This window comes from Poeciliopsis prolifica, unplaced genomic scaffold (genome assembly GCF_027474105.1).
Source record: "Poeciliopsis prolifica strain line A6 unplaced genomic scaffold, Auburn_PproV2 SCAFFOLD011, whole genome shotgun sequence".
Classification (NCBI taxonomy): domain Eukaryota; kingdom Metazoa; phylum Chordata; class Actinopteri; order Cyprinodontiformes; family Poeciliidae; genus Poeciliopsis; species Poeciliopsis prolifica.
Genome location: NW_026562386.1, coordinates 9,505,095 through 9,513,313, shown reverse-complemented (window position 1 = coordinate 9,513,313; position 8,219 = coordinate 9,505,095). Strand labels below are relative to the sequence as shown.

General features: G+C 39.0%; 1 long non-coding RNA gene across 1 annotated transcript; it reads left to right on the top strand.

Annotated features, from left to right (window-relative positions):
• The first annotated feature begins 4,297 nt into the window (after positions 1-4,297).
• Positions 4,298-7,220, top strand: LOC129364296 (uncharacterized). The gene is made up of 3 exons (XR_008606426.1): positions 4,298-4,386; positions 6,437-6,589; positions 6,665-7,220. It is a non-coding gene; the product is annotated as an uncharacterized LOC129364296 (long non-coding RNA).
• The last annotated feature ends 999 nt before the right edge of the window (positions 7,221-8,219 follow it).

The window sequence follows — 8,219 nt, the reverse complement described above, 5'->3', positions numbered from 1 at the left end:
TATAATAACCCAGTGCGATTTACTGCATCCTCTGCAAACACATTGATTTTTCTGAACAGCTCCAAGAACCAATTACATTAATATTGCAGCACAATTTGTTTACACATTACTAAATTACTGAGAGATTAAAAGTGAAACAGCACAGCTCATACCCTGTCCAGCATAACTGCAAGAGAGGAAATTAATATGGATTCAAGAGGTCCTCAGAGACATGTGCAGTAAAGAGGAGAAAAAATAAAAGACAGCAATCTATAAGCATGCTTGGGTAAGAATATACTCTCTCGACAGGTTAGCCAGATGTTAGATTCAACATTCATTCTGGCCCAGGTAATTAATATGATCTTTAATTAGATTTACATATGAATATCGACAGACTGTTCCCTCAGAGAGGGTCTCAGCTTTCTCACTTTAAACCCCGGTTAGCCTTGGATTTGGACAGTTTTCCTTCCATTCATTGTAATGATTCAATGAGATGCCTTTTGGAGACGTAAGCACATCTGCGCCAGTGTATTGAAAAGTAAGTGTGGAGCTTTCCACATGTTAGATACCTATTTCAATCTATCTGTTCCTCTTTACTACACCTCCTCTCCAGTCAGGGCAAGCCGCTGCATGGCACACTAACTTTTCAGCAGAAATGTGTTGTACTGACCTTTGATGGCCCACATTGATCCGCTGTACTGAGTGGCCATTTCCACACAAACAAACATATATAATTGGTATTGGGTTCTAATGGTGCTCTTTCAATGTCTTGGGGATGCTTTTCAGCAATATAAATCAATTCACACTTATAGACACGATATGGGTGCATTAGTGCTGACTGGTCATTTGAGGATGGGGTGTGAGACTCAGAATTCAATAGACCTTGATCAGGCACACACGATCTATCTCCATCAATCCTTAGTTTCTGTCAGTACGCAGGTGTTTTGATGGTGATTAAAGGCAATTTGTCTTTGATTGTGGTTTACTTTTTGGTCGTTTTAATTGTCTGCAAAAGACAATCAGTACTTTTGTGTGGTATGATTAAAGTGGACTTGTTATGGAAAACTCTCTTTCTGTATATTTTTGTACTTGCATTCGGGTCTCTATGACTTCTAGAAACAATCCAAACAAAATACAGAAGGGTTTTGGCAATAAGTGAATGCTTTGTTGTCTTGGTGTCAACAAGCTGGTTCCAAAACCTCCTGATTATGAAGTTGCAATAAGTGAGCACTTTAGCTTTACCTAGAAACCCAAGTACAGCCTCTCACCAACCTAAGCGGACCTCTGCTCACAAAGATGAACAAGTTTAGTCACCTTATCAGAAATCAATGCAACGATAGTCTGCCCAAAACTTCTCACCTTGTTTGTTTTTTATGTATTTCAGTCAGTGTGTTACATCCCCAGCTACAGATCTGACATGCTTGTCATTAATGTTTTCACTCATTTTTTTTTTGGATGGGTGAAGGAAGTCAATTTTAGAAGTTAATTAGTAAAAAAAGGTCATGAACCAACATGTTTTCGAAAACATTCTCTTTTCAAGATCAGGAAAGCCTAAAAACTGACAGATGTGTAAGCAAATTAGCACTGTAATGCAAATTACAGTGATAATGCAAATTCACAAACTTGTTGGTTAGACCAACACAAATGGCTCTCGTCAAGGAGTCTACAATCTCCTAAATCCTAGTGTGTGACAGGCCTTCTCTGTTTTTGTAAAACATCTTCGGCAAACTTCACTTTTGTGTCACATTTGAATGTTTCAGATTCTTTCAGAAATTTTGATGTGGAGCAGAAAGATCTGAGAAAGACAACCTGAGTAAATACAAAACAGTTTCCAATGATATTCAAACAACCTTGACCACATAAAAAAGGGGTTGCTCCTTCATAAATAGTTTTACCATTCTTGGTCACAGCAACTGCAAACAAATGTTTGGAATGACAGGTAATGAGTTTTTAATATTACTGTGGAGGATTTTTGGCCACTTCTGCTTATAGAAATGTGTTAGCCACTGAAAGATTTGGCGTATGAACAACACATTTAAGGCCATAGTGTTGTGATTTAACCACATTTCATTACTTCTGAAAAGGCAACTCAAAAATCTTCAGTTTGTTTTTTGCTATTCAGAGATAGAGAAGATTATGAACTATGCAGTGCCAGTGAGACATTCTCTTATGAACTTTTCCAGAGAGCAGAATATATGGTCATGTCTTTTGCAGCAAGTCATCCAGTTCCTGAAGAAACAAATCAGACCCTTGAAATACCACCTTAATTTCATGCGAGCAGTAACAGGACTCATAGCTTCAAGAAAGTAACACTTTTGCCTTATTGGTCCATAGCATATTTTCCCAAAAATCTTGTGAATTTTTGCCTAGTTCCTTTCTGAACATCAAGTAATAGACACTGACTTTTATTTAGCTAGAAGAGACCTGGAGTGTCTTAAATATTGTTCTCAGTTCTTTTGTCACCAATGCTCTCTTGGAGGACATGTGGTTATCCAGCAACTCTCTCGAGGGTTTATCTCTTTCTTCCTGAATAGTGGATCTAATTCTCCAAAAGTCTTTGTGAAATATCGTTGTGACTCTTTGTAGACTCAGATATGCTAATAATTTGTTCCTGGATTTCTTTAGATCAAGACAAGAGTGTTTGCCTTTAGCCTACTTCATGCAAAAGGCATTCAAATTCCCACTAGTTACGTGAATGAATTTGAAACTATTCTTAAAAAGTCTTGAATTTTTTGATTGTCTGTACCTTTTAATTATTATTTTATAATGTAAACTCATCCTCTCCGTCGGTCTCCCCAGGAAAACAGATTTTACCTCAAGAGATTCTCTGGTAAAATAATGAATAAATAAAGAGAAAAAGATTGTCAGATGATCTTTTAAATATACAGGTGAAACAGAAATCATGGCTGGGTGAAGCAAGAAAAGAAGAAGAAAAAAAAAAACAACAAGCAAAAAGCAAAACAGTAATGAGAGATTTATTATGGAGCACAGAAATATTTTACACACATGTCCAGATGCATTTGGGTAACTATTTCTACTTAAAACATTTTATCTTTGTCTGGAATGAAAATCAGATTCATTTGAAACAATTAAGTGTAACGACAAATCTACTGGGTGACAAAGACTTTTTTCCAACACTATAAACAACATTTAGGGCAATGAACCACTAATAAGTAACACCGAACATAAAGCATGCTTAATGTAAAGAACTAAAAACTTGATAAAAGCTGCAGCTGAATGAGAGAAGCAGCAATATCAGTGTAACATTCAGAAGAAAAAAGAAACATCTGATGAGCTCTTCGGTTTCCTTCAAAGATTTATCCTGCTTTAACTACGCGTTTTAATCAAGGATGCAAAAAAAAGTGATGTTATCCCAATTATTTTCCAGTTATATTTGAGAGAAAAATTAGAGTTAATGTTTACGTTTCACATTTGGACTGGGGGTTATTTTACTGGTCAGTGCTCGGGGGAAGATGGGTGCTAGCCATTACCTGTCCACTAAGCAGCTCTGCTCTGCTGTTTACTCAGCTGTAAGGCCCCGGTCTTCAGCTAAAGGGGCAAAAGGAGCAGGTCACTAAATATTTCATTTCCCAAGTAAAACACACTTCCCCTTGTCAGGACAAAAAAAAAAAAAAAAAAAAGCAGTGAAAGAAACAGATCGCAGTGATAAATGTGCAATCAGCCTGATTAACCCATTATTAGTTGTCGAAAGGATTCACCGAAGAGCAGAAAAAGCTGTTTATATGTCTTGTAGTTGAAGCTATGAATGTAATGTAAGAAGGACTTTATGAACTTTTACCTTTGCAATTTGGTGATGTAACAGGATGGGTAACCCTTTTCTGTCTTTTCCAGTTACATTGGTGTTTTTATCCACAGTGTATTACAAAAACATAAATAACGACTTCATTTAAAATCCAAGAGAAAACAACCCATGAGATTCTTAAAACTTAACATTCCAGACTGCATCATTTGATTCTACTATTTCCAGCAGATGGTGCTACAATCTCTTCACACTGCAGCTGAACTACACTGGAGAGAGACACAATATTCACTGCTGTGGCGGCCTTCCACCAACATGCAACACCCTATTATAAGAAAAAAATAAATAAAAATTATTTCCCGCACCACATTTAATGATAAGTGAATAAGTTTTGGTTTTGTTTTTCAAAGAAGAAAATGGAATTTTTTCAAAGGACAAGATTCAGAGTAATCAACAATTAGCATGGCTTCTGCTCAGACTCCTTTTTTTCCCCCTTTTTTTTTTCTCATTGAGTGAGATCAGAGAATGTTTTTTATTCCCTGTTGTGTCGTTCAGCAGCAGAAGAACCAGTGGATTCAGTGTTGGGGCTTCTAGCGCATAGGTTGGATTGCTCAGCCAAATAGCAGAGCTAAAATGGACCGATGTGGGTAAGAGTGTTAACATCTTTGTTTTTAAAGTGCCTGAGAGGTGACAGGTTAATAATTAAGCTTACGGGCATCTAACTAGTGACTGTTGTTTCTAATTGAAGTGATGTTATCATTGTCACAATTCATGTTTAAATATTTTTATCTTTTTATGTTGTTTTTTTAGGAGAGTCGTTAACTTACTATTATTATTATTATTATTATTATTATTATTATTATTATTATTATTATTATTATTGTTGTTGTTGTTGTTATTATTATTATCATTATTATCATCATTAGTCAATACATTTTTCATGTGTGACAATCAACAATTTATTTTTGTGTTTGTACAGTGTACTTTGGGGGTGGGGGGTTGCTAGTAGGTGGGCTGAGGTGGGAGACCGTAGCATGTGAGGTTTTGAAAAGGAGGAATGTGAAAAAAGCGTTATTGCCCACACTTCATGTGAATGGAAAAGGCGTTAAAGAAATGGGAGCATACAGTGGGTGGTAGGGCCTCAGCGCAGCCCGGGAGGAAATGGAATGAGAAAGTGCAGTCAGGCAGACCACTCATTCACCATGACAAATGGGAGAGGCCTAGGCCAAGGGGGATACCTGATACCACACGGTGGGCTGTGTGCACCTGCCTGTGTGCGCCAAGCTGGAAGTAAACCTTAACTACATGTAGCAGCACACCTCTACTGTTTGCAGAATTTTAAATGTAAAATAAAAACATTGATATTATTGTTATTATTGGTATTGAATTTATAGTTTAAAATACTTCTGTTTTGTGTAAAGGTCCTAAAAGTAGTAAAGTTTAAAAATAATCCAAATGGAAGAAAAAAATGGTGTGTTAAAAATGACTTGTTTACATTGTGTAGTGTGTTGCAGGATATTCTGCATAATGCTGCTGTCAGTGTGCACTTTTAAAAATTGAAATAAAAACGCCTTTGAGTTTGTAAAAAAAAATGAAAGATTTTTTGTTGTTGCTTTTTTTTTCAAACATGTTTTAAACTAAATCGGCGCCGGCAGCGTAAAGCAACCAGACCCACCGTTTAACAGAAACTTTTTCATACATATTTTTTTCAGGACAATTATAGGAACATGCTAATAATTCCTATGGACAATTCACAAGCTCAGACAAAAATAAATGCTTGAAATTAAAGCAACATTTTTAAAATATTTCTCATCAGATGCAATGCTCTTTAATTTTGTTGTGTAAAGTGTTTAATAATTTTGAAAAAAAATCAGCTTCTAGATTTAGACTTAATGCAATTTATTGCTGCTAAATTTTCTTAAATGTAAAACTGGTTAATTATTATCCTGTCTTTTTTAATAAATATATATGTTTTATTTTTTCAGAAAAACCTTCATAACATACACATAAGACAGTTATTCAGCCCTGTCCAGAAACATTACGATGTTCTATGTTTTCTAACCGAAGGTCACAAGATGTAAATCATGAGGTTCCAAACTGCTGCGTGGATCAAATTCCGGTTGCATATTAAATCTTTGGGAACTGTTAGGAATTAGAGGGATACTTCTATAATCCAATTGTATAAATGAGGACGCAACAGTTAAACAGCAGAGAAGAAGCTTTTTCTGCACTTGGACTCACACATACTTGCGGAAATAATCACTGCCTTGGAGCTGTCATTTCTCCAGGAGTGTTGGGAAAGGATTTCTGATAACTTGGCACACAGCTAAGCTGTTGTCACTGCAGTGTGGGTCAATTTGTGATATCTGAGTGTTAATACCATGCAAATCTGAAAACTCAAACTCCCTCAGATTTTTAAGTTATAATTAGGTATGAGATTATTAAAGATTTCTTCATTACATGTCTTCCTTTGTAATATAGAACACATCTGCATAGTCATGTTTTTTTACTAGAACTAAAATATTATATTTAATCATACTCATAAGCAGTGAAAATGATGCATAGGGCAAAATACGGAGACGTAGAGAGCATAGATATGATATAATTATTATTAATAGTAATAGAAGGATTATCTCTTTCTGACTTGCTTTTGGTTGAAATAAGAATTCAATTATTGTTTTGTCCATTATATGTTAGGATTCAAGTTGGTGTGAGTGCTCCTCCGAATAGACAATCTTCGTGGGAGCGTTCCGGCAGGCTGACGCACCTGAAGCGGATTTCTGAAATCGGCTGCAGGATTCTTAAGAAGCGGTGGAGCAGCCATTCATCGCTCGATGGTCCCACTTGTTGGTCAGAGTCAATCCCAAGGTTTGCCAAGCCTCACGTTGTCTAAGGACTAAGTTAATCTTTATTGTTTTTTCTCAGATTTTGGATGCTCTGCCTGGATCCAGCTAAGTAACCACGCCCACCCGAACACTGACACCGATCGCCCTCCGGACTAAACGCTCTCGTCTGCCGCCTGAGCCCGCAACCTTCTCGGAGCCTTTGCACCAACGGATCCTACCTCCTCCTCGGCAATCCTCCATCAGATGATCTGTAAGCCCTTCCCTCCACTTCCCTGTCAAGATCCTCTCACTCCCGCTCCTACTAACCTCTCCCCTCTCTAAGCAGTACCTGAGCCGCCCAGCCGCTCCCGAAACCAGAGGACAACTTAGGCTCAACATATTCTATAATAACTGTAAATAAATCTTTGAACCAAAAACCTTCCGGTCTGATGTCTAAACCTGCATGTGGGTAAAGAAACTCAAATCCAGCATGACAGAACCATCGAGCCATGTTGACCCAGCAGGTTCTCACACAAGACCCGGTTTAAGTTCAGCAGAACTCCTAGCCCGCCATGACGCTATGCTTCGCACTTTATTAGACCAGCAGAGTTTCCAGGGCCAGCTGATGGATCAGTTGAGAACCACAGTCTCGGAACTATCACACAGGCTGGAGCAAAACCCTCAGCCTCAAATTACAGCCGAGCAGCGGCCCCAGTCCTTCCTCCGGGGGTGGAGCAGATAGCGGTAGCGGCTTCAGGTGGGTCGCTCCGAGCTCGTGAGATTTCACCCCCGACACCAGAACATTATTCGGGAGAGATTGGAAAGTGTGGAGGATTCATTCTGCAGTGTTCTATTGTATTTTGCAGAGCTCCAGGCTCATTTCCGGATGACCCCGCCAAGATAGCTTACATGATCGGACTTTGAAGGGAAGAGCCCTGAGATGGGCAGAAGCTAAATTTAGCCTCTCATCTCTTTCACAAACACCTTTTGCTACCTTCTTGAACGAGCTAAAGCAAACTTTTGGTTATGCAGAGTCCAGTTCAGAAATCTCGCATCAGCTTTGGAACCTGAAGCAGGGGTCCCGTTCTGTAGCTGAATTTGCCATTGATTTTCGCACTCTAGCAGCCACGTCTGGTTGGAATGACGAAGCTCTCAAAGGGGCTTCATGCAGGCTCTCAATGAGACTCTCAAAGATGAACTGGCATGCAGGGATGAACCAGCCAGTTTGGAGAACCTGATAGCTTTGGCTATTAAGGTCGATAATAGACTTAGAGGAAGGTCCCGAGAGAAGAGAGCATTTAAACCTGTGCCTTTTTCAGACAAACTCGCACCAGAGGTTGCTATGGAAACCATCCCGAACACGCCTTGTTCCGAGGAGCCCATGCAGATCGGCCGCACCAGAATTTCCCCCACAGAACGACAACGACGACTAGAAGCTCGTGCCTGCTTCTATTGCGGTCTTACTGGCCACTTCGTCGCCGTATGCCCGGCTCGGTTAAAAGGCGGAGCCCACCAGTGATAACGGGAGTCCTGGTGGGTGGCTGTTCCAGTTTGATCTCCCGACTTTCTCTTTCTGCATCCCTTTTCATCAACCAAAGGTCAGTTAACGTATCGGCTCTAATTGATTCTGGATGTGAGCAGAACCTGATCGATGA